Genomic DNA, 24,844 nt, shown 5'->3' on the forward strand with positions numbered 1-24,844 from the left:
TTCTCAATTGACCTCACAAGGGCTGAGTGCAACTTGCTTGCCAACAGCACTCAGCAGGCATGGACAGTGCCCCATCCAAGTGGTAGCCAAACCTGACTGCACTTAACTTTGGTGAACTGGTGGGAACTGGTGTTACCAGTGCAGCAAGGCCGTTGACCTAATATTACAAACGGCACAGTATAATAAGTAAGGCTAAACAGATAAATGTAAACAATAATAACTAAACAAAGTAAAATGTTTGACAGAGCAAATGAAACTACAGTAACTGAAATAAAGGAAAAACGGGGCACGAGTACGAGAGGTAATTTACAACATGGTCTGAATGGGATTATTAGTAGTATCTGCAGTTAGAAATGGTGAGTATTGGAACTATCTCTGATCACTCAGTACGAAGCTTGTGCAGGTGGACATATGTTTATTAATTTTAATTATTTTAAGGTAGTCCATCTTTCTATCTTTGTGGATATTATGTAAGAATTCATGTTGATCTTTGTAGAAGTGGCCTTTTTAAAGCCAGTGGGTCATCTGCGAAAGTAGAGTCCCCTTTTCTAAAGCACTGGCTTCTATGATGATACTTCAATTGGGTGTATATTGCACAGCCTGACTGGCCTATATAGAATTTGGTACAATGAAAAGTGGTTTTTGTATATTTTACGCTTTTTCTGATGCAGAAAGTGTCCAATAGAGTTGTGCTCATAAATGATGTTTTGAAGTTTCTATATTTCAGCATTCTGGCAACATTCAGAGAAGAGATTTTTCTAAACAGGAACCATGCACCATATATTAAGATTTTGAGATGGTGGTTTGAGGACAAGAGGAGAGGAGATCTGTTGTTCTTGCTTTATGCCTTATGGAGTCCACAAAAACTGAAGTATAACCCTTGCTTGATGTTATCTGTTTAATTCATGACTAGTGGAGATGAATATTAGACCGTATATCATTGAAAGGCAGTCCATTGGTGTTGAGAATTGACAGGAACTAAAATGACAGTGGTGATAGGCTTCCTGTAAATCTTAAAAGTGTGAATGTGATCAGTGATATCTATGGTTATGCCTAAGTAATTTATGGAGTTACTGCCAAAGCCAGCTGAATTCTAAGCACAACATTATCAAATTCACAATCACTATTCTATTCTGCCTGTTTGTAATACAGGACCATTTAAGGACAGAATATCTTGTTCAGTCACTTCCCTTTGAACATGGCACCAAATTTACCTGTATATTGTTCAACATATTTTTCCTCTCAAAATAATTTTTTTTTTATTTGTCGCATAGTTCATTATTTTATAAGTCATACATTTATTGACAAAAATGTTTTTACGTCAAATTTTTACCAAAATCACACTCATTTTCGTCCCAAATTAAACATTAACAATTGTCATCTTTGGAATCCAACTGAGATACTTTGTAGCTGTAATATTTGAAAATCTTCGATCCACAAAAATTTCACAGCCACAAATATGTACATTTGCACATGGCAATGGCATAACAGTTGATGACTGGTTTTTAAAAAAACCGCTGTCAAGCGCGCAATTGTAATGCCCTTGTCACAGTCAGATGCAAAATTATTTGAAGAAATGCTCCACCATGAAGAATTTGGCAACTGATGAACATCCCAGATAGTTTATTATCGTAATATACGGGTTGGTGTGCAATTAATGGTGACGTTCTGTGGAATATATGGCTGTTGCACTTGCTGGTGGAAGTACAGAAACATGACTTGGTGATTAACTCGTTAGAATCCGTCTTTGGAGCAAAAGAGCACCTTGATTGTTAGCTGCAATAGGCAGAAGGCATGCTTTCTTGATGCTGCACATTTCAGTGATTTTGACTAAGATAAACTAATGCTGCGATGTTCTTCATGGGCACCCCAGTGTAGAAGTTGGCACAGGAACAGCTAAGTGAAAAATCCGTGCAATCGCACATTTATTTATATATATGTCTACTTCAGAATTTTCCTTTATGTGATAACACATTTAGAAGATTACTGTGCCGATTTGAAGTTTTTATTTGTGTATTTTACTGTCTGCATCGCTTATGCATATCTTTTATTGATTGTATCGAAACCCATTTGTTTGGTGTGAAATTTCGAACATTTACTAGTGCCACCATAAATTGGTACTGTTTTCGTCAATTATAGACTTAAACTTAGTTGTCCTCTGTTCAGATTTTTGAGAACTATAGGCCTATCCTTGTTCAAAACAATCATTCTAAAATTTTGTTGTACGGTTATGTAAGAAATATGTTATTATTGAGGATTTTCAGAAACTTACAACACTATATTTTCATGTCCCTGGTATGACCATTTTGGGTATGCAACTTATTTCGGAGCAAATCAGCTTTTGTGGTTCACAGTTACTTTCAAAGGATGTATGACCTCTGAATTTCGTTGTATGCCAGCACAAATGAATGTGTGATTCTGAGAATTTTCGGAAGCTACCATTGTTGTCTGCCTAATCTAAGCGTAATTTGTAGTAAATCAGCATTAGTGATGTAGTTACTGCAGCAGATATTCTAACAAACATATTGTGTTGCATCTAGTTTTCCCTTAAAAGGTAGCAGCCCTATATATTATCTACATTTATCATAAATTCAGTTTTTGAGTTTGCTAACAACTATAATCAACTTAAAAAAAATTAGGAAACTTATATTTAACATAGATTTTTATGTTGCCTTAATAGAGATCTTGTTTTGTGCATTTATTTGAATTCTTATAGGGAATTAGCAACTTCTAGCCGAACAGATTAAAATATAGTCAGCAGGCTTAATCTAAAGTTTATTTGTTCACTGTCCTGTAATACAGTGCACTAGCCAAACTGCAGCCCCACTGTGAACGCTGTTCTCGAACATTGGATGGGTTGGTTGACATTAGTAAGCAGATGGAAATCGCCCTGACTACTCTCAATTGAATGACAATTGCTGTGAATCGGTGTGTTGGAAGAGCTCCCAAAAGATGTGTATCTGTGACACAGGTACCAGAGGTACCTCAAGTACTGTCTTCTCCTACAGATACTGTCTCCTCTGCAGAAAGTATAGGGTCTGTCATTACCCATCCACGTGTCTGCAAGTGGCATGTTAATGGTAGATATAGGCATTCTGTACAGGGTGGATGAGGACTAACAAGTTTGAGGTGCTATCTTCTGTTGTGTCGGTAGCTGGGCCGACACCGTGAAGTTTGAGATGGCTGAAAATGCAGACGGGCGTGAAGTACTGGAACATGAGAACTTATAATTGAATAAGAAGAAAAGTATGTAGATGCTTATTACTTATCTTTTTATTAGTCCTTGGAATACATCTCTCTTGAATACTCGTAAGCTATAGGCACTGATACAAATGGCGCCTTGCTAGTTAGTAGCCATTAACTTAGCTGATGGCTATTCTGTCTCTCGGCTAATGAGAGCGAAAGGCTTCGTACATCTGGTCGGTAGCTAGGTTCTCGTACAACTGGGCTGTAGCTAGGTTCTCGTACAACTGGGGCGAGTGCTCTCTCGTATCACGAGACCTGCCTTGGTGGTGGCGCTAGGTCTGCGATTACACAGTGGCGACACGCGGGTCTGACATGTACTAAATGGACCGCGGCCGATTTAAGCTACCACCTAGCAAGTGTGGTGTCTGGCGGTGACACCACATTCCTCCCCCGCAAATCAGCGAACGGTCGTGAGATAAGGCTTCCGCCCGCCGTGGGGAGGACCACATGTTGACGTATGCGATGAGGTGGGGAGCCTAATAACAGGCGAGGCTGTGCCACCCGCACCCGGCCATTCGGTCCGAGGGGAGCTAGGAAACGCCCGAAAAACTAGTCCAGGGTGCACGTCAACATGCGGTGTATGCGCCCGTAAAGAGACAGGAGTGACCGAAGGATCAAACTCCATTGCGTCGGGGTAGCCGATGCGCGATGACGTCACGTGGTCCGGAGCGGGCGGGAGTTCCATGGCGGAGGACAGCTGGTCACGGGAAGCGATCGGCGGCGCGTGACCCTGGGAGGCGCTTGGCGGCTGCAACGAAGCGTCGAATGCGGGCGGCGCCGGCGGGAGAACAAGCGGCGGCGGCGGCGGCGGCTGCTGCTGCTGCGGCGGAGGCGGCGCGTCGCCATGGGGCAAAATGGAAGGCATCGTCGGTAACACCTGGGGATGAGGCGAGCCAGTAGATGGGTCCCCAGGGCGCTGACCGGACGGCACCGTCGCTGAAAGCAGACGGGGAGCGGCAGAACCCGAGCGACGACAGAGGCGCAGCTGATTGAGATGCCGACGCACCTCACCAGAGGCCCCCAAAACCAAATACATCGCGCGGCCGAGGCAGCGAAGAATGCGCCCTGCGAGCCAACGCCGTGAACCTCGATAGTTGCGATAAAATACAACGTCGCCTGGAGCAAAAGCAGGAGTCTGCCGCTGCACAGGAACCTGATGCGGCGGATGCAGCAAAGACATCAAGGTGCGATGAGGACGACCGTGGAGCAACTCAGCCGGCGAGCGACCATCTCGGGGCTGAGAGCGATACGAAGACAAAAAGAGCAACAATGCGTCCTCCCGAGAATGCGACTCTTTCAATTTCAACATCTGTGACTTGAAAGTCCGGACCAATCGTTCAGCGGCACCGTTGGACTGAGGCGAAAACGGCGCGGATGTCAGATGTTGAATACCATTGGCCTGGCAGAATGACTGAAATTCTGCGGACATGAATTGTGGGCCATTGTCGGAAACAATAGTCTGCGGAAGACCTTCAATGCAAAAGATAGCAGACAACGCTTGGATGGTGGCGGAGGACGTCGTGGAAGACATCCGGACAACAAAAGGAAAATTACTGAAGGCGTCGACCAGAACCAACCATCGAGCATTCCAGAATGGACCAGCAAAATCAATGTGCAAGCGTTGCCAAGGGGAAGTGGCTTTTGGCCACGCAAAGACTTTCCGCGGCGGTGCGGACTGTTGTTCGACACACGCCGGGCACGAAGAACACATATTCGTAATCGCAGCATCGATTCCGAACCAAGTACAGTGCTGACGAGCAAGTTGTTTCGTTCGCACTATACCCCAATGTCCTTGGTGAAGAAGCCGTAAAACAGAGGACTGTAACGAACGTGGGACCACGACTCTGGACTGATCATTATCAGAACGCAACAACAAAACACCACGTCGAACAAAAAGTCTCTCCTTGTGAGCAAAAAATCGGCGAACCAACGGATCCGCGATCCGAGACTTTGACAAAGGCCATTGCGTAGCAACAAAACGTAAAACAGTAGCAAGGACAGGGTCAGCAGCTGTGGCTGTAGCGACACGACGAAAATCAATCGGAAACGATTCGACCACTTCATCGGTTTCCGAATCAACGAACATGCAAGCAAGTTCGGAAGAATCGAATGCTTTATCCTCAGCAACAGGCAAACGGGACAACGCATCGGCGTTTCCGTGCTTAGCAGTGGACCGATACAAGATATCGTAGCGGTACTGCGAGAGGAAAATAGACCAGCGAACGAATTTCTGCGCTGTACGTGGAGGTACAGGCTTGGTCGGATGAAAAAGCGATGTCAACGGTTTGTGGTCTGTGATGATGGTAAAGTGACGACCATACAAGAAATCATGGAACTTAGTAACACCAAACACGAGAGCCAAAGCTGCTTTCTCTGTCTGTGAATAATTTCTTTGCGCAGACGAGAGCAATTTGGACGCAAAGGCAATAGGACGATCATGGGAGCCAACTTTGTGCGCAAGCACAGCACCGATCCCGAAATCCGATGCATCTACCATCAACAAAAGGGGTTTCTGGGGATCGAATGGCGTAAGGCAAGTATTAGAAAGCAACGCCGATTGCAACTGGCGAAAGGCGCGTTCGCATTCCGTCGTCCAGAGAAACGGAACACCTGTACGGCGTAAGCGATGAAGCGGAGCTGAAAGAGAAGAGGCATTGCGCACATTCACTCACACCTTGTGATTCTACATTGTTCAATGTTCTTGCGACCTCCTGACGCAATGCGTGGGGAACATTGCGCGCTCTGAAAAATTTCGGTTGCGCGATTCCTTCCAGTTCCAAATGTGCTTCATAGTTTTTAGCGCAACCTAAGCCCGGTGCAAAAATGTCTGCAAATTCGTCACACAGCCGAGAAACACTGTCTGTAGGCACAGTCTGATTCACTGATAGGACCTGATTTACAATAGACATGTTAAACAACTGAAATAAGTCTAGCCCAAACAAGTTCACTGCAGAAGAAGAACGAAGAACGTAATATGACACAAGTTTTGTTTGTCCCTTTATGTTGCAAGAAGGCTGCACTGTCCTAACACAGGAATTTTCTGTCCGGAATATGTAGTTAGCTGAACATTTGCGGAACGCAACGGAGGTTTGCCCAGTTGTTTGTACGTGTCGTGATTGAGCAATGAAACTGCAGCTCCGGTATCGAGCTGGAATGGTATCACTTTGCCTTCAAAGTCTAAGTCCACAAAAAGTTTATTGTCCTGCTGACGACAAAAGCGACTGTTTTGTGCAATTTGAATAGACACTGGTACAGAATCACTTGCTAATTGACGTGATTTCCGGCGACGTCGACGCACAGTTTTTGTGGGACGAACACAGTTACTGTTAGAGAAAGTGTCACTGGACGAAATGGAATTAACGACATGAATGTCCATAGGCGAAGGTCCACGAGCCTGAGTGTCCTGGGTTCGATTCCGGCGCGAAGCCAAGGGCCTGGAATGATTGTGATTGTCTGATCTGAGCTTTTTCTGGCAAACACTTTGAACATGTCCTTTCTTATTGCAGAAAAAGCAAATAGCTTGGCGTGACGGGCAATGTTCACGCGAATGTCTAGTAGCACACCGCGGGCATGATTTCACTACATTTGTGGGCTGGCGCGGCACACGTGGCTTAGCGCGCGGCGGCAGCTGCGTTTGTTTGTGCGATGGCAGTTGTGCGGACGGGCGCGAGGCCCGGTGACCGGGCCGCGCAGCGCGTCCAGCGGGCCGGTTAATGTTACACACGGCTGGCGAAGTTTCAAAAGATTCCTGAGCACAGTCAAGTGTGTCCTGTCTATCCAATATGTCTATCACTTGTTGAAGGGAGGGATTAACTAGTTTCAAAATTTGCTCCCGTATGCGAACATCAGAAACGTTCTGTGCAATTGCATCACGCACCATTGTATCGGAATAAGAAAGACCACAGTCACATTCAAAGGCACAGTCCCTAGTAAGTCCTTGCAATGTTGCTACCCACTCCCTATTAGTTTGACCGGCCGTACGTTTTGTACGAAAGAACATATACCGTTTTGCAACCACATTAACTGTTTCTTTGAAATAGGCATCTAATGCAGACAAAATTTCCTCGTAGGACAGAGTTGCTACGTCTCGTCGGGGAAACAATTTCACTATCACACGGTATGTGGACACACCGACACAAGAAAGCAAAAACGGCTGCCGCTCATTACCTTGAATTCTGTAGGCAGCGAGGTGAAAGTTGAACTGGCGCGACCACTCGTGCCAGGTCTCATCGGCTGCCACGTATGGTCGAAAGGGAGGTGCAACAGCGTGTAGTGGCAGCGGTAGCGAAGAAGCGGCGGCGGCCGCATCGGTTTGAATGGTACGTTGACCCTGGACGAGCTGTCCAAGGGCATCCAGTAACGCCTGCGTCTGCTGATTCTGCAAGCGATAAAATTCGGACAGTACATCTGGAGAATGTGGCGAAGCCATGACACAATTAAATGTAAGCAATCAGAAATAACTTTAATTCGTCGCCAATGTTGTAAACGAATTAATACAAACTCTTTTGCTCGTCGCCAATAAATGTTGTGTCGGTAGCTGGGCCGACACCGTGAAGTTTGAGATGGCTGAAAATGCAGACGGGCGTGAAGTACTGGAACATGAGAACTTATAATTGAATAAGAAGAAAAGTATGTAGATGCTTATTACTTATCTTTTTATTAGTCCTTGGAATACATCTCTCTTGAATACTCGTAAGCTATAGGCACTGATACAAATGGCGCCTTGCTAGTTAGTAGCCATTAACTTAGCTGATGGCTATTCTGTCTCTCGGCTAATGAGAGCGAAAGGCTTCGTACATCTGGTCGGTAGCTAGGTTCTCGTACAACTGGGCTGTAGCTAGGTTCTCGTACAACTGGGGCGAGTGCTCTCTCGTATCACGAGACCTGCCTTGGTGGTGGCGCTAGGTCTGCGATTACACAGTGGCGACACGCGGGTCCGACATGTACTAAATGGACCGCGGCCGATTTAAGCTACCACCTAGCAAGTGTGGTGTCTGGCGGTGACACCACATCTTCCACTGAAACTGAGCCAGTGGGACTGACTTCACGGGTTTTGGTGAAACCCGTTTGGTCCAGTATCAAGAGAAGGCAAACACAAAAGGGATAGGGGTCTATTAATCATTGGAAGTTGAAATGAATGGCGAATGATGGTACTATTTAGGGAAATGGCAGCAAGGGTTAGCAAAGTACATCAGATGCATCAGTGTGTATGCCTGGGGTCCTCATTCAACATGTTGAAGAGGATATTCCAGCAGCCATTGAGGGAGCAGGGTGGAATCTGCAGTACAGTGTGGTGGAACAAATTATGCCTGTCATCTGAGCTCTGAGGTCATACTTGGGTTATTCCAGGGACTGGCAGAGGAGGTCGAGAAGATGAGCCTTGTGCAAGGAGTTTCAATGAAGTTCGCAATGTGCAGTGTTTTCCCCAGAACTGATTGTGGACCTTTGGTTCTGAGTAAAGTGGGAGAACAACCAGAGGCTTTGAAGGTTCTGTGACAAGCTAGGCTGCATCATCGTGGACTTGCACTGTAGGGTTGTGGACTGTAGGCCCCCATAAATGGGTCAGGTGTGCACTACACATCAGAGGCTGCTGCTCAGGTAACTGACTGTGTGGGGTGCACACAAGAGTTTTTTAGATTAGGTGACTCTCCATCCAGTCCAGATAACGATAGCTATAGGAAACCCAGAAGTATCAATACAAGATCAAAAAATTCCTCCCACAAGTGAGAGTATTAAAATCCCAATGGTTAACTGCCAGAACTTGAAGTGCTCCTGAAAAACAGTGAAGCTCATGTAATGCTAGGTACCGAAAGCTGTTTGAAACCTGAAATCTATAGCAGTGAGATTTGTGATATTGAAAGGGTAGGCAAATGGGAAATGAAGGTGGTGTATTTGTCGCAGTAGACAAGAAACTCAACTTCACCTGATGGAAATAGAAGCTGCATGTGAGATTGTTCAGGCAAGTCTCTTTATCAGAGGCGGATGTAAAATAATTGGATACTTCTCTCTCCCACCAGACTTGCCTCCTGATGTAACTGAAAACTTTAGAGGAAACCTCAGTTCACATGTATGTAAGTTCCCCAGTCATACTTAATCATCTGTGGAAACTTTAATCATCCAACAATCAATTTGGATAGTTGCAGTTTAGTTTAGTAGTGGGCATGGTAAGACATCCTGTAAAACATTACTAAATGCCTTCTCTGAAAACTACCTAGAACAGTTCGAAGCCCCACTCGTGATGAGAATTTATTGGATCTTAGGGCAACAAGTAGACCTGACTCTTTTGATGTCCACATCGAAACTGGTATCAGTGACCATGACGCTGGTGTGGCAGCAATGATTACCAAATTACAAATGACAACTAAAACAAGCAAAAACTGTATATGTTCAGTAAATTAGATAAAAAAATCATTAGTGTCGTATTTCAGTGAGGAACTTGAAACTTTCAGCATAGGGCAGTAGCATGTAGAGTAACTCTGACTCAAGTTTAAAAGAACAGTTAACTATGCACTGGATAGATATGTATGCAGTAGAACAGTTCATAATGGGATGGAATATCTGCGGTGTACAGTCACTGTAAAGAAACTTCTTAAGAAAGAGAGATTACTGCAAAATAGGTGTGAAACAAAATGTAGGGCTATAGATAGAATGATTCTGAATGAAACACGTTTGGCTGTCAAGAGAGCAATTTGTGATGCTTTCAATGACTGCTGTATCAGAATATTGTCAAGTGATCTTTCACTGAATCCAAAGAAATTTTGGTTGTATGTAAAGACTGTCAGTGGCACTTCTATGTAAAGGCTGTTAGTGGCACCAAAGTTAGTGTCCAGTACCCAGTGAATGAGACAGATTGAGGGTAGCAAAGCAAAAGCTCAAATACTTAACTAGAGAAAGAGGCTCTAGATAGAGAGATGCTGAATGAAATGCATTTGCCTCTCAAGAGAGCAATGCGTGATTCCTTCAATGACTACCATAGCAGAATATTGTCAAATGATGTTTCACAAAACCTAAAGACATCCTGGTCATGTGTAAAGGCTGTTAGTGGCATCAAAGCTAGTGTCCAATCCATAGCGTATGAGACAGGAACTGAAATTGAGGGTAGCAAAGACTGAAATGTTTAACTCTGTTTTCAAATGTTCCTTTACAAAGGGAAACCTAGGAGAATTGCCCCAATTTAATCTCTAACTACTGAAAAGATGAATGAAAGAAGTATTAGTGTCAGTGGTGATGAGAAACGGCTGAAATCGTTAAAGTGAACAAAGCTCCAGGCCCCGATGGAATCCTATCAGATTCTATTATGAATTTGTGGCTGAGCTAGCCTCTTTTCTAACTATAATCTATTGTAGATCCTCCAAACAAAAAACTACGCCCAGTTGTTGAAAAAAGGCACATATCACACCCGTCTACAAGAAGAGTAGTAGAAGTGATCCACAAAACTACCATCCAATATCCTTGACACTGATTTGTTGTAGGATCTTAGAACATATTCTGAGCTCAAACATAATAAGGTATCTTCAACAGAATGGCCACCTCAGTGCCAACCAACATGGGTTTAGAAAACATCGATAATGTGAAACTAAACTCTCACTTTTCTCACATGACATACAGAAAGCTTTGGATCAAGGCTGTCAGTTAGGTGAAGTATTTCTTGATTTCCAAAGAACATTTGACTCAGTACTGCACCTATGCTTATTGTCAAACGTACAATCATATGGGGGTGTCAAGTGAAATTGGTGACTGGATTAAGGACTTCTTTGTAGAATGGACACAGCATATTATCTTGGATGGAGAGTCATCATCAAATGTAGAAGTATCTTCGTGTATGCTCCAGGGAAGTGTTGGGGACCCTTGCTGCTCACATTGTATGTTAATGACCTTGCAGACAATATTAGTAAAATCAGGGTTTTTGTAGGTGATGCAGTTATTTATAAGAAGTACTATCTGAAAGAAGTTGCATAAATATTCAGTCAGATCTTGCTAAGATTTCACTGTGGCGTAGAGATTGGCAACTTGCTTTAAATGTTCAGAAATGTAAATTTGTGCATTTCACAAAATAAAATAAAAGTATCTTATGACATTAATATCAGTGTGTTACTGTTGGAATGGTCAACTCATACAAACATCTGGTTGTAACACTGTACGGATGTGAAATGGAAAGATCACATAGGCTCAGTTGTTGGTAAAGCAGGTGGTAGACTTTGGTTTAGTGGTGGAAGACTGAGGAAGTGCAGTCTACAAAGGAGATTGCTTACAAATCGCTCGTGCTACCGCTTCTGGAATATTGCTCAAGTGTGTGGGGCCCGTTCCAAATAGGACTAACAGGGGATCTTAAACGTATGCAGAGAAGGCCAGCACAAATGATTACAGGTTTATTTGATATGTGGGAGAGTGTTATAGAGATGCTGAAGGAACTGACCTGGCAGACTCTTGAAGATATTCATCCTGATCTTCCGCTCCAAGGGTGGACGATGTTCACATTCAGATGTTGCAGCACCTTTCTCTTGCGGGCAAGCACATTCTCCTTCACACATACAATCAAATCTGGGAGATGGCACATTTCCCAGACTGTGGTGTGATGTCACTGTCGTAGCCATACTTGAGGCCGGTAAGGACAAACACCTTCCTTCTAGCTACCGCCCCATTTCTCTCGCCAGCTGTGTTTGCAAGAGTCTTACCTGACCAACCACTGGACCTGGTCCCTCACTGTCCTATGTGTCCTCTGCAGAACTTCCTGTGATGTGGATTTGACCACCCTCCTCCGTTTGTACCGATCCCTTGTCTGTTTGAAACTGGACTATGGGTGTTTTGTTTCAGTATCTGCATGTCCGTCCATCCTACGACCTCTAAATACAATCCACCATCGTAGCAATCGTTTGGCTACTGGTGCCTTTTACATTAGCCCAGTTGAGAGTCTATATGCAGTAACTGCTGAACTACCGCTGTAGTACTGATGTGACGTTCTCTGCAGCAGATTCGCATGCCATTTGTTTTGCCATGTCCAGCCACCCATCTTGTGCCACCTTCTTCGATGACTCTTTGACCACCAGTATGGGGCGCGTTGTCTTCTCTGTTACCTCCTGAAGTTCGCTGTTGGCTATTATTGCTCCAGCAGCTTACCTTCACACTACCTGCCATTTTCCTGATGTGTGTGAACCCTTCACCATCTTGGCTTCATGCATGTTCACTTTGGATTTAATTTGCTTCCTTATGGACACCACTCCAGGGTCTATCTATCGGTATAAGTTTCTCGACCTTCACATGGAACTTAGCAATAATACCTTTGTGTACACTGATGGTCGTCGGTGTGACCGTGGTGTTGGGTGTGCCTTGGTCACTGGCACCGACCATTGTAGAGGTCAGTTTCCGAAACACGGCTCAGTGTTTACAGCAGAGCTCTACACCATGTATCAGGCCACACAGTACATCCTGCAACACAGGCCTATTCTCTCAGTGCCCTTCAGTGCCTCTTTGTGCTGTTCACAGTCCATCACTTAGTGCAACGGGTCCAAGAAAACTTCCAGTTGCTCTGTCTTGAGAGAGCCACTGTGATGTTTATGCAGGCCCCTGTTCACATTGGTCTGATTGCAAATGAGGCTGCTATCACTGCTGCCAAAGCTGCAGTCCTCCGTCAGCCCACTAGTTCTCCCATTACTTCTGATGATCTCCGTGTTGCGGTCTGACAGCATGTGGTGTCACTTGGGCATTACTACTGGTCCTCCCTTCATGGGAACAGGCTCTGGGGAATTAAACTTCTTCCAGCTGCTTGGCCAATCTCCTCTCGGCTGAGATCATTTTAGCAAGGTTGTGTATTGGGCACTGTCTTTTCAGCCATCACCATTAGTTAAATGGTGATCCCCCGCCGCTTTGTTCTCATTCTCATCCTCATCAGCGTTTAACGTTTCACCATTTCATGACCGAATGCCCTTTTTGTTAACCACTTACTTTCTACTGTATGTATGCCATCTGAGTTATTGACCGTTTTAGCAAATGACAGGTGGGCTGTTGACTGCTTTTTACTTTTTATGTGTCATAGCAATATGGCAAAGGACATCTAATCTTTAGTTCAGGATCTCCGTTGTCACTGTGGTGTATTTTTTAGACATTTCTTGAAGAAGAAATCCTTGTTTTTAGCTGTCTTTCCTTTCGCCGATTGGGCTTAACATGTAATCACTTTTAAATCCTTTTTCGGGTTAGTGTACTAAGGTTCTTACAGCGCCATGCATGACCTTAGTTATTTTAGTGCCCTAAACCAAAACAAATCAAATCAAATCACTCAAGTAGCTCCTCAATTGGTATCATGTGGCTGATTGCATCCCATACCAATATGTCACCAAGGAAAAATTCTTGGCAGTACTGGGAATCAAACCCAGGTCTTCTGCCTGACAGCCACCTATGCTGACCACACAGCTACAGAGGTGACAAGACTAAGTGGAAACTGCGACTAAGTGGAAACTGCGACTTAATCTTTCCAGTCCTTTATAATACGTGAGTAACACCATTTCTGGGACATGACAGTTTTTTATCAACAGTTTGTGCAAAATCGTGTGTTGTTTTCAGTGTCTCTCAGTGAATTCCTAAAAGGTTCATTTAAACCTGGAGACACACTCCAGTGGACTGATGAGAAGAAAACCTCCTTTGTCAGATTGAAAGTTGCTGTTGCAGGGGCTGCATTATTAGCTCACCCTCTTCATGACGCATCTCTTGAAGTTATGGGGGATGTGTCACCAACTGCCATTGGAGCTGTATTACATGTACAATATAACTGGCAACCTCTATCCATTGTCAGTAAAAAATTATCACTTCCACAAGTTAATTGGTCAGTGTACAACTGTGAGCTCTGTGGGACATATGCCTCAACCAAAAAATTCGGGCAGTTGCTTGAAGGTAGACATTTCACTCGTGTCACAGACCGTAAGCCACTCATGTTTACCTCCTTTGAAAAGGTGGACAAGGTGTCATGATGCCAGTTGTCGCATCTGGACTTCATTGTGCAATTTACTATCGATATTCGACTTTTTGATGGTGAGCAGAAGTGACCAGGAGATGCACTACATGGCACTGACACCATTGCGAAAGGACTTGACTTCATGACACTTACCAATGCCCATGAAGGAGACAATCAACTGCAGACATTCCTCAAAGCATCATCAGGTTTACAGCTATGGTGTATTCAAATGCCACGCTATACTGTGACATATTAGCTTCACAAACATGTCTATTTGTTGTAGCAGATTTTCCTAAACAAGCTGTTTCCTTCCTTCAAAGCATCTAACACCCAGAAGTAAAGGCCACTGTGCGACTAGAGAACAAAGCATTTGTTTGCGAAAATATGGAGAAGTGCAACAAAAGACATCTGCATGTTACAGGTCCATTCAGTATCTTTACCCCACAGTCAATGGTTTGTGTCCACATCAATTTTATTGGATCTATACCATTTCCAGAAGGATTTTTTCTCGTTGACCTGATGGCTGTCCAATGAATGATGTAACTGTAGCCAAGACTTTCTTTCAGGAGTGGATTGCACCTTGGCATACCCCTCTGCATTGCTATCGACCAGGGCAAACAGTTCAAGCCACACCTCCTTCAAGCTCTTGCAGCATTACTTGACGTGAACTGAATTAAATCCTGTACCTATTACCCTGCCATTAATGGTATCCCTCCAGGGAGATCACATCTCTTTTGTAAGTACTTGCTTGGCTGCCATGGACCCTAGCCTTTGCAGCCGTACTTCCTTTCTGTGTGACATGCTTATACTTCCACTATCCCTTTATCCCTCTACCTCTCCATCGGATGATACTCTTGGTGCCGACTCTGCTTGGATCTGGTTTATGATTGGCCTTTCAGTTTCCACTTCCAGCATATTCTACAACTTTTTATCGAATAATGGCTTCCATTATTGGGTTTGACCTGCCACCAATTTTCAAAATTCTCGAGAAGTGTTGATCATGCACAGAAAGTTGCCAAATGCAGTGTGTGCCCCTCCGTTGTGCCTTTCCATCTGTGCACCCTTCCCTTCATACAGTAATAAACAAAAACACGGCACGGTAGCCATCCCGTTATGGGGAGGGTGGGGGCGTCAAGTACCTGCACGGTGGTAGCCCCCTGACCACACAGGCATTGCACTGTTGGTGCCTGAGCAGAAAACTTCCCATGCATATAAAGGAGTACGTGCTTGTTATGGCTGGGGCACAGGGACTCTGTGTAGAGTCTTGTACCACAAGGAAGCAAAGGAGAGCATGTTGTTATGGGTGGCCGGTATCTTCTTTCTACAACACAAATGCACACATGGATTAATATGGTTCTTCATTTACATGAACTGGAAACCTGTACTTGTGTTGTGGTACAAGCTCATCAGTAATAGTTCCACTGGTCTCTGTGTATGGTTGTAGCTGTGATGAACTAAATCCGCTCTGCAAGTGAACTGACAGACGCCAAACTGTGTGAGTGAGTGAGTGAGCGAGCGAGTGAGTGAGTGAGGGCTTCCGGGCAGCAGCGGCAGCCTAAATATATGCTGTCGAGTGGGCGTTGGTGGCTTTTTGCTTGTGGGTGTGTGTCTGGCCTCTCTCGTGATAGGCGCACTTGATCCAGCGCCTACTTATTGGTCTTCACGCTTCATCTTTGCCGACTGGTGTGCTGGTGACACCTTACACTAGCACACTGACCAATGGCTTATTGGCAAGGTAGCCATGGTTGAGGCTGGGTGGTGCCCATGAGGAAAGCCCCCATTTGGGGTGGGTGGCACCATGGCGGATGAGCCGCGTATATGAAGCAGATGAAGTCGCCTCACTCTGGTGGTCATATGGACCCAGCAGTCTCGGTGAAAGTACAGTCCTCTTTTGATACAGAGGGATACAGCCCTAAAATGCTCCCATCCCTGGCTGCACAGTGGGTGGGACATAGTGCTAAGCAGCAAGGAGAACAATACTCCCCACAATACTTGGTTTGTACAAGTACTGATTGTGATGGCTTCCTTGCCATAAGACCTTGTTCTTTTTGGAGAGCTTAGAAGAGAAGTTTGGGGAAGTGGCAGCCGTCTCTAGACTTAAAAGTGGATCAGTTGTGATCAAAATGGCATCCCTTGCCCAGTCCCAGACACTGCTCACTTGTAACAAGCTGGGTGACGTACCAGCGACTGTCACTCCCCATAACAGTCTAAATTTAGTTCAGGGCATCATTTTCCACAGAGACATGCTCTTACAATATGATGATGAGCTACGCGCCAACTGAGAGCGATATGGTGTACATTTTATCTGTCGCGTACATAGGGGGCCAAAGGACAATAGGGTTTCCACCACTGCCTTCATCTTGGCCATTGAGGATGATTCATTGCCTGAGAAGGTCAAGGTGGTGGTATTTTGATGCAATGTTAGTCCATATTTGGTGCTTCAAGTGCTTGAAATTTGGTCACGTCTTCACGTTGCAACACTAGTGCTGATCTGTCAAGATTGTGGATGAGCGTTGCATGTGAACGTTCCCTGTGCACCTCCTCCCATATGTGTCAACTGTGAAAAGCGCCAGTCTCCCTGCTCACCAGATTGCGCTGTTAACCAGAGAGAAAAGAAAATTAAAAAAATATGAGACTCTGGACAAACTCAGTTACCAAGAGGCCAAGAAGTAGTATTTGCAGTTGCACCCAGCATGTCAAATAATCTCATATGCTGCAACTACGACGATGTCACCCTTTTTGGCAACATTACTCCTACTCGTTACGCTTTCTTTAGTGGGCCCTCAGTGCCGCTCAACCATGCCTGCCACCATGATGGTTGGGGGCTCCTTTCTTGCCCCTTCCCCCACATCTACTTTGGGATCAGTGGCTTCCTACCCACCTGGGTAGGTGGTCCCCACTTCCCAGCTGGAGACACCTTCCACCATCCGCTCTCGCCAAGAAGGGGTCCCTTGGGATACTTTCTTCTAAGGTTTCGTAGGTCTACAACAGGGCACCAGCCACTGGCTGACGAGGCCATAGGCTGCTGGTCGCAGGGCTTTGTGATCATTCTCTTTACCTGAAACTGATTCAGACAAGGCCTCGCAATGGTCAAAGTCCTCTAGGGAGAGGAAAGACATTAAAAAGTACTTCAAGGAGGAGGGCATTCCAGTGGCCCCCACGCCACCAGTTCCTGCCTGTTCTACTCATGTGGCACCTGATTCCCCGGTTGACACCAAACAAAGGAACCCAGAACCTATGTATATTGATGACATAATCCCTCAACCAGTGCCAGGTGACCCTGAGGCATAACCTGCCCCCTTGGTCCCTTCATGACCTCACTGTACATCGGCAACATTGTTCTGCAGTGGAATTGCAGCAGTTTTTTCCACCGCCTGACTGAGCTACGACATCTTTTAAGCACATCACCTGCCTTCTGGATTGCCCTACAGGATACTTGATTTCCAGTAACGCAGATGCCAGCCCTTCATGAATACTGGGAGTATTATAAGAATCTTGCTGCCTATGACAGGGTGTCAGGCGGAGTTCGCACATATGTTCTAGGCAATCTGTATAGCAAATGTGTGCCTCTTAATATGCCTTTAGATGCTGTGGTTTTTTGGGTAAGGGCATTTCAGGATATTACCATCTGAAATGTTTACCTGCATTCCAATGGTGAAGTGCATACTGTTTGCATTGGTTTCTCAGCTCCCCCTATCTTTTCTAATCTCGGGTGATGTCAACACTCATAATCCTTTCTGGGTTTCCCACCCATCCAGTGGAGGGTCCACTATTCCTTGTGTGGTAGTGACCACTTCCCAATCTTCCTATCCCTCCCTCAGTGTCACTCTCCTGGATGCATGCCCAAATGGGCTCTCAACAGTGCTGACTGGGATGCTTTCACCTTTGCTGTCAGCCTTGCTCCCTATTGCTTGGAGATATCCACGAAGCAGTCCAGTATACATCTATAGCCATCCTTTCATCAGCTAATTTAGCGATCCCTTGTTCCTTGGGCCCGTCCCTACAAAAGACCGTACCTTGGTGGTCCTCAGACATCGCAGAGGCCATTAGAGATCATAGGTGGGCACTCCAACTCCAAAAGCAACATCCATCAGTGGAACACCTCATTGCCTTTGAGTGGCTCTGTGCCTGGACGACACAAAAGAATGGTGGGAACAGTATGTTTCAACCAATGGACCATGCACCTCTCCTTTGCAGGTTTGGGCTAAGATCAGACATCTCTATGGATACTAGAAAACTGCAGGTGTACCTGATATTACCTTGAATGGCACTGTCTACACTGACCCAAATGCCATCGCCATTGCCAAACATTTTGCTCTGCACTATGCTCGAGTGTCAGTGTCTGAGAATTGTCATCCTGCCTTTCACATAATAAAACAGTTATTGGAAGGAAAGCAATTATCTTCTACTAACACCACCTGGAACCATATTATGCTCCATTCAGTGAGTGGGAATTTATCAGTGTCCTCACCCACTCCGCTGATTCCAGGGCCTGACTGCATCCAACCAAATGATCAAGCACCTACCAGTGGACTGTCAGTATTATATCCTTTCCATCTTTAACCACATCTGGACTGAGGGCGAGTTCCATTGCAGCGACGAGAAAGCATCGTTGTCCAAGTACTGAAACTGGGTAAGCACCCTCTAGAGATGGACAGTTATCACCAAATAATTCCCACCAATGTTTCCTATAAACTGCTTGAACCCATGGTGAGCCAGCAACTGTTTTGGTTGCTTGAGACTAAGAGTCTTCTGGCTCCTTCCCAGGATGGTTTTTGCCAAGGCCATTCCACTACTGATAATCTGGTTTACCTGGAGTCTGCCATCCAAACAACTTTTGCCTGACGTCAACACATTACAGCTGTCGTCTTCGATCTGCAAAAGGCTTATGACACCACATGGTGGCAGCACCACATGCTCTCTGTCTTGCATGAGTGGGGCCTCAGGAGTCCTCTCCTTATTTTCATCCAGACCTTTCTGTCAGACCATATGTTCTGGGGTTCAAGGTGGTGCTTCCCACAGTACATTCCTCCCCGCCCCCCCCCCCCCCTCCCCCCCCCCCCCCCCCCCCCCCCACCACCTCCTCGCAGGGCTCTATACTGAGTGTTCCCAGCAGGTGTGGGGCCCTCAATATCTCTCTCCTTGTATGCTGACAACTTTTGCCTCTGCTATTGCTCCTCTAGTGTGAGTGTGTCTGAACGTCTGCTGCAAGACACCATACGAAAGGTGCAGCCATGGGACTTCACCAGTGGCTTTAGATTTTCTCTGCCAAGACTCACTTCATGCACTTCTGTCAGTGTCATAACATTCACCCACAACCAGAACATTACCTGGATGATGACACAGCTACTCTGTGTGTTGGAGACTTATCGCTTTTTAGGACTGGTCTTTGATTTTCGGTTGACATGGATTCCCCATCTTTGCTAGCTTAAGCAGAAGTGCTCCCTGCACTTTAATACATTTTGCCGCCTGAGTAACACCAGCTGGGGTGCAGATCGCATTAACTTATTCAGCTTTACAAAGCCGTGATACAATCCAGCTTCGATTATAGGAGTCTGGCATATAGTTTGGCATCTCCATCAGCATTGCGGATACTGCATCTGATCCGCTACTGCTGGTTCGACTTGCAACAGGAACCTTTCAAACTAGCTCTGTGAACAGCTTACTCATGGAGGCTGGGGTCCCTCCATTGTGGATCAGGTAGCAACAGCAGCTTGTCAATTATGCTACCCACATTTGCAGCTCCTCTAAGCATCCGAACTACTGTCTCCTCTTTTCAAATGCGGTAATCCATCTCCGGCAGTGGCACCACTAACCAGGGGTTACGATCGCAATCTGTGTCCAGTCTATCCTCTCTAAACTTCAGTTTGTTTCCCCTTCCACCTCTCCTCTGGAGCCACTCCCCTATACCTCTGTGGTGCATCCCTCGGCCACAGCTTTGCCCTGACTATCACAAGGTCCGAAAGACTCATTCCATCCTGAGGCTCTCCGCTGCCAATTTTTCTCCATTCTTGGCACCTCCCTGGGTTCAGAAGTCATCTATGCTGAAGGGTTGATGGTTGCTGGTCGTTTAGGCTTTGCTTATACTCGTGCGGGACATACCAAACTGGTCTCCTTGTTGAATGGCTGTAGTGTTTTCAGTAGCCATCTCTTGTGCTCTTCAGCATATCTGTTTCTGCACTGGTGGGGTCCTTTCTCATCTGCTGCAACTCCTTGAGCAGTTTGCAAGCTCTTGACCGGTGCTACTCTCGCCATGCTTTGGTTGTTGCTATCCAAGATTCCCTGTATGCCCTTGAACAGTGTGGAAGGTCAGCAATCTTCTTCTGGACCCTAGACCACATTGGGATTCTGGGGAATGAATTGATAGCCTGGCCAAACAGGCTACCAGTAAACAGGCTCTTGAGATCGGTATTGCAGAAACAGATCATTGATTGGTATTATGCCATCAAGTTTTAGCTGCCTGGAATATGGAATGGCTCACTCTGACTTCACCAAATTAACTACAGGTGATAAAGGAGACTATGAATCTGTGGAGTTCCTCCGTGCAGGTATCTTGCAAGGACTCAAGCATCCTTTGCTGGCTCCACATCAGCCATACTTGGCTGACTCATGGTCATCTCCTCTGTAGTGAGAATGCACCCACTGTCGTCATGATGCCCTTTTGACGGTGATCCACATTTTTCTGGACTCTCCCTAACTAACTGCCCCTGGTGTTAGGAGAGGGTTTACCATTCTCTTTAACCCTTTGGCTGCTGCAGCTGAATGTCAGGTTGGTTGTGTTGAGCGTGCCCATGAGGTCGCCTAACCCATTTACCTGTGCTAGTAGCAATCTCCGCGGAGAGCTGGCTATGCCTGAGCTCTTTGATCGGGTGGTCTCTCCTCGTGCTTTTTATTTCTGGAGCCAGGGCAGTCGCAACAGTCTGGAGGTCTGAGAGTGATTACCGACGTTACAAATAAACACAGTATATATGGATACTTATTCCATAGCTTTGAATCTGGGGTTATTCCATAGCTTTGAATCTGGGGATGAATTGCTTGACAGTCCTAATGTACACTGAAACTGCTTATGCTGCTAATGTGTAACTCCTCATTAAAGGCTTTCTTTCAGTTGCAATTACTTCTTGCAAATAATCATAAGGTGTTTGTATACATCTGAGTTTTATTTGACATACTGATACTTAATTATCAGCTTTTTGTACGTAACCTATGATGTGAACGTTGAAGAATCCATAACGATCAAACGTTGACATTCATCTGTACTAGTGCTATAATTCGCCCGCAGACAACTTTTGAGGGGTGCATCTGGATGCTGAGACACACTTTTGAAGCTAATCACTATATGAGAGGCGGAAAGCGAAAAGGAACCTCTTGTCGGAAGAGTAAAATTTTCAATACAAGCAAAAACACTCAATAATGTGTAAAATATCGATTTTCGGTTTTTTATATATTATAATAATTTACTTCATTCTGTACATGCTCATATTGATTTTAAACTTGTTTGAATGCAACAAGAGTCAATTATATCATCAAAAGCGATTGATGTCAGTCTTTGGAAAAGGGACCTCTTGTCGTTATGGGGAAATAACATTGCTTTGACAAGAGGTCCCTTTTCTAAATAATGCAGCTATACATGCAGTACTTCACCAAATAGCATCTCTTAAATTTTAGAAGCTTTTTAAGGAGCTCAGAGTAATTTTGTATAAAACAAAACCGTTTTGTGATTTCAATAATGCCAAACAACACACGTGGTCCTATTTTTGCGAATGCCTACAGATGTTGCCAATGTATAATTCGTAGCCTTTAAAGAACAGCGGACAGCTGACGTTACAAATTCGTGTTTACAGCTTGCTCAGTTTAAAGTACGCAGTGTGTGAAGATAGAATTGTGAAAGCACTAAATGATATTGGTGTTAGTGGTGATCTATGTGATGAAGATTATGAAGTATTTCAAGATTATTTTTCTGAAAGAATGCCATGTAGTGACGAATCAAGTGATGAGGAACTGGAACCTCAAGGTGATGAGTCAGTTAACCTATCTGATATTTCTTTATTACAAGACATTCCGAAGTTTAATGAAGCCTTAGGTAACAACGATAATGTTATTACTGAAATGAACGAAATGAGACCGAGTGAGGTGGCGCAGTGGTTAGACGCTGGACTCGCATTCAGGAGGACGACGGTTCAATCCTGCGTCCGGCCATCCTGATTTAGGTTTTCCGTGATTTCCCTAAATTGCTCCAGGCAAATGCCGGGATGGTTCCTTTCGAAGGGCACGGCCGACTTCCTTCCCCGTCCTTCCCTAATCCGATGAGACCGATGACCTCGCTGTCTGGTCTCCTTCCCCAAAACAACCAACCAACCAAGGACGAAATGTTAATAGTGATCAAGTTGTAGATGAGACTGATGGTGCTGAAGACTTTGACGTGGTCGTAACTGATGACTGCATAAATTTAATTGACTCTTTTGATGCTGACAGAGACCATGCTCTCGTTTCAGAGTTTTTAAAAGCAGGTTGCGGGTGCAAAGAAGAATGTTGCAATTATTATTCAGTTGATGAATATTTGGAAATGCGTCGTGAATGTTCTGAGATTGATCATTATGAGAACTGTGGTGTCACCGCCAGACACCACACTTGCTAGGTGGTAGCCTTTAAATCGGCCGCGGTCCGTTAGTATACATCGGACCCGCGTGTCGCCACTATCAGTGATTACAGACCGAGCGCCGCCACAAGGCAGGTCTAGAGAGACTTCCTAGCACTCGCCCCAGTTGTACAGCTGACTTTGCTAGCGATGGTTCACTGACAAATTACGCTCTCATTTGCCGAGACGATAGTTAGCATAGCCTTCAGCTACGTCATTTGCTACGACCTAGCAAAGCGCCATTACCAGTTACTATTGATGCTGTAAAACATGTACCGTCAAGAGCGATGTTCACCGTTTACGGATTAAAGTTAAGTATTCCAACAGCTACGTCCTTTTTTTGCTAAAGTCTAACTTCCTTGTCCTGTTCCAGGCCTCACACCAGCCTGCGTGAGCTAAAACGCATGCCTTTCGGCTTCCTCTCATAGTGGGTTGGCTCTCTTGCCAATCCACAACAAGAACAATGTCAACACATTAGATCAAGTAATTTTGGCCAATTGCAGTGTGTAACTTCAGATTCTTCTTTGACAGCTTGTAAACATAAAGTACAAACTGAGAGGAAACAGCCACGAAGTAAATACTTAGTAAAAGGTCGGCATGTTTTTAAAAACACTTACATGTTTTCCAACAATATTAAAATTAGAACACTAAAGTGCCTAACAAAAATGTATAATGATACAGGATTGATTGTCAAAGCTCATGGTAATGCAAGGAGGCTTCCTAAGAAAGAGACTTCTTTTTCTGATTCAGAGTTTGTTGTAAGGTTTTTACACAAATATGCAGAACAACATACCATAATTTTACCAGGCAGAAGTAGCACTCAGTATATTGCAAATTTCAAACTTCTACCTTCAAGTGATAATGAAGCCAAAATTTTTGAAACTTACATGGCTTCCTTTACAAATGATATGCCCGTAAAACCAGTATCAAATAGTGTTTTTTGTAATATTTGGAAGGAGATATGCCCAGAAGTAGTTGTCATGAAGCCCAAATCAGATCTTTGTCTATTTTGCTAAAGGCATTTCACGTCAGGAACTGCAATGGCTTCAGTGCCTGAAGAAACTAAAATGGAAACTATTGAAAAAATGAGGTCCCATCTACAACTTGTTGCAAAAGAAAGAGAGTTTTATAAGGGACCTATCAAAAAGACTAAGGAAAAGTTTGAAGATGGTGATAGAAGTTGTGTACACTACAGTTTTGACATGGCCCAGCAGGTTCACATACACAGTAACCTGTTGCAGCCCGGACCTATTTATTTCTTGGTACCGTTCAGAATAGGAATATTCGGGCGTATGTGTGAGACTGTGAACAAACAAGTAAACTATCTACTCCCAGAAAGTGTAGGAACAACAAAGGGATCCAACGTTGTCAGTCTTTTCCACAACTACTTGGAAAACTACAGTCATGGAGAAGATACAATGTTCATTCATGCTGACAGTTGTGCAGGTCAGAACAAGAAAAAGATATCTTGCTTGGAGAATCAGTAATAACAAAAATAAGAGAATCGTTTTGTCATTCATGCCAGTAGGTCACGCGAAATTTGCATGTGACTGGGCATTTGGACTTTTAAAGAAAAGATTTAGGGTCACCTATATCTCTTCCACACAAGAACCCGCCGACTGCATTGAGAAATCTACACCTACAACACATGTTGAAGGATAGTAATGCTAACAAAGTACCTCACATAACTAAATACAACCACCATAAGTTCAACGTTAGCTACAAAGGTAGAGTACATTGCAAATTGGACATTGATGGAAATGAATTTGTGTACCGCATCTTCCCCAATAACGATGGTCCCACTGGGTTTCCTGCTGCAGTAATTCCTCCAGGGATGACAAGACAACGAAAAGAGTACCTTTTTAAAAACATCAGGACCTGTTGCAAACAGAACTACAAAGACATTGTGTCCCGAAGCAGGCTCAGAACGTGAACCAGAAACTCAAGTCAGCGACAGTGAAGATCCTGAAGAAGAACCTGACCAAACAAATATTCCAGTATCAAAGAACAGGCAA

General features: G+C 44.7%; 1 protein-coding gene across 1 annotated transcript in view; it reads left to right on the forward strand.

Annotated features, from left to right (window-relative positions):
• LOC126457564 (uncharacterized) overlaps positions 1-24,844 on the forward strand; it is a 332,561-nt gene that overhangs the window by 13,776 nt on the left and 293,941 nt on the right. The window lies entirely within an intron of this gene.

The sequence above is a fragment of the Schistocerca serialis genome, chromosome 2 (genome assembly GCF_023864345.2).
Source record: "Schistocerca serialis cubense isolate TAMUIC-IGC-003099 chromosome 2, iqSchSeri2.2, whole genome shotgun sequence".
Lineage (NCBI taxonomy): Eukaryota > Metazoa > Arthropoda > Insecta > Orthoptera > Acrididae > Schistocerca > Schistocerca serialis.